Source organism: Rhincodon typus, chromosome 25 (genome assembly GCF_021869965.1).
Source record: "Rhincodon typus isolate 14 chromosome 25, sRhiTyp1.1, whole genome shotgun sequence".
Lineage (NCBI taxonomy): Eukaryota > Metazoa > Chordata > Chondrichthyes > Orectolobiformes > Rhincodontidae > Rhincodon > Rhincodon typus.
The window spans coordinates 7,248,156-7,251,236 of NC_063356.1; positions in this window are offsets into that span (position 1 = coordinate 7,248,156).

The following is a 3,081-nucleotide window of genomic DNA, read 5'->3' on the forward strand; positions in this document are numbered from 1 at the left end:
CACACACCTCTCATTCCTCCACTTCCATCTCCTCTTACTTACTCCCTCATGCTCTCACACACTCCTCACATTCCTCCACTTCCATCACCCCTTACTTACTCCCTCACACTCCCTCAAGGTAATTAGCCAGGCCCTGAAATGTCCCTTCACAGGTATAAAGAGAGAACTGAAAATTCACTCACATATGAGAACTTAAAGGGTGATTTAAAAGGTGAAGGATTCCATGAAACCAGGTTCTGCCTCAAACTCTTACCCAGCCCTGAATGGGAATCCTTCTTTCTTTAAACTCAGGAATTTTGAGGGCAAATTTCACCCTCTCTCACAACCAACACCAGCCCCACACACCCCCACCCCGCAAAACATCCTGCTGCTGTCTTGTGATATAGAATCTCCAACTGCATTAATCATTGACACCAGGCACCCTCTTCGGGATCTCCATGTATGGTTTTTGCACAGGCTGTGTCAGTCAATTGAGAGATCCCAGAGAAAGTTCCCCTCACGTTGATCTCGTACATAACTTTTAGCACTTCAACAAGATCACATCCCATCCTCAACTCTCTCAAAGTGAAGATTCTGGAGTCTGCAACCTCTCCTCATAGCCCAGGATGGAGTGAGAAATTGTTCCAATGACTGCCTTGAATGTAATCAGCACCATTACATAAGTCTATTGGATAGGACCCAGCTCAAGGTATCAGTTGTGGCTGGTTATGCAGGAACATAACATCTACAAAGCCCTGATCTGACCATACCCTGATGACTGTGTTCAGTTCTGGGAACCGTACTTCTGGAAAAATCTGGAATTGCAGGTAGACAGGGTGGTGAAGAAGGCATTTGGCACACTTGCCTTCATTGGTCAGGAAATTGACTATAGGAGTCGGGACATCATGTTGTGGCTGTACAGGAAACTAGTGAGGCCATTTTTAGAATACTGAGTACAATTCTGGTCACCCTTCTGTAGGAAGAATGTTGTTAAACTTGAGAGGGTGCAGTAAAGATTTAGAAGGATGTGGCCAAGACTGGAGAGTTTGAGCTATAGGGAGGGGCTGAATAGACTGGGACTTTTATTCCCTGGCATGTCGTAGGCAGAGGGGTGACCTAATGGAGGTTTATGAAATTACAGGTAGTTCTCCTATAACACAATAGTTGCATTCTTGTGTGACCTTGCGCTATAGAAAACCACTACAGAAAATTGTGTTATTGGGAAATCGCTATACCTATAGAGCAGAAAGTTCGCATTATCCAAACAATATCCACTGTTCATCAGTTGCATTACAGCCAATTCGCATTAATGAAACACGCATTATAGCAGAAATACCTGTACTCCCATTCCATGCCCTGTCTCCTCAGCTCTGCTGTGCACCATGACTTTATACAAAGTAAATTCACCATAGTCTCACTCTCTACATCAGAGAGAGATGAGTGGTGCTGGTTTAACCTGCCACAGGTGAGGAGAGAGTTGAAGAAGGAGAGTCCTTCACAGTTGGTGCAGGAATTGAACCCACACTGTTGGAATCCCTCTGTATCACAAACCAGCTGTCTGGCCAACTGAGCTTTTATAACATTAAAAATGGGCATTTACTCACCAACAGTTTTAGGCCATGGAATTGGAATTTCTACGAGAGCTTGTCACAGGGTACAACTGGAGTCAAGAACAGACATATCAATATTCATACATTTATAAACTAAGACCCAAAAGTCAACGTATTTTGTAGAACTACAGAAAGTTGTGAACACAGCCCACACCATCATGGAAGCCAACCTCCCATCCACGGACTCCATCTACACTTCTCATTGCTGCAGAAAGTCAGCCAACATCATCAAAGACCCCTCCCACCCTGGTAATACTCTCCTACAATCTCTTCCATCAGGCAGAAGATACAGAAGCCTAAACACATGCACCAGCAGGTTCAACAACAGCTTCTTCCCTGCTGTTATTAGACTGCTGAATGGATCTCTCTAATTTCAAATCTAATGTTGATCTTGCTTTTGTGCACCTCTTGTGCAGCTATAACCCTGTATACCTCGCTCTGTCTAAACACCCTATGATCCGTATGTCCTTGTATGGTATGATCTGCCTGTACTACATACAAAACTCAACTTTTCACTCAGTTACATGTGACAACAATAAATCAAATCAAATTAAATCAAGAAGCACCATTGGATCCAAGCTCCATTTTCCTGCCTAAAGAGTGATTTCTTCCTGTAATTTTCATCATATAAAGATGATAAATTCTGTTCTCCGTAAATAACTGATCTGGTGCTCTCTTGGTATTTTCTCTGTCCCCTCCCCAGCCTTCACCTTCCCACAGTTTTTCAATGTGTTTTGGTTTTGAATTTTGAAAATATAGCCACCCTAATAACTACATCTGGAATTAAAAAGATAGCCCCAGTAATGGTGATCGTAAAACTACGTCATTGTTATAAAAACATATCTTTCAGTAACACTCCTCAAGGAAGGAAGTCTGCTCTCCTTATTCAATCTGATCTATCTGTGAGTCCACACCCACAGTAGTGTAGTTACTCTGAAGTGGCTTAGCAAGCCATTCAGCAGGGGCAACTAGAATCATCATAAAATCCCTACAGTGTGGAAACAGGTCCTTCGGCCCAACTAGTCCAAACCGACCCTCTAGGGCCAGGTAATATTGGCCAGGCTTAACAGTGACTCTGAAATATCATGGATGAATAAAAAATGAAATGGTTGTTTGAATCTGCTCTGAAATTCTCTCAGATTGTAGATGGTTTATCTCAACTTCACTTTCCTGATCTTTGCCCACTTCCCTTGGCTGTTTTGCTACCTTCAATTTTCATTGTTTCACAATTTGCTGGTCATACTTTAAGCAGACTAGTACCTTAGCTCTGGAAATGATCAATGCCACTCTCCAAAATGTAAACCTCTCCACCCCCCTTTCTTTCTTAAATAAAACTACCTTTCCCATGCACCATTTGGACACCTTTTCTACTACTCCCTTGTGTGGCTTGATTTCAATTTTTGTTTGGCACACCCCTGCAAAACACATTGGAATACCTCTTAAAGGCACTATATGAATGCAAGTTGTTGTTTGCCCTATGCAGGTAGAAAAT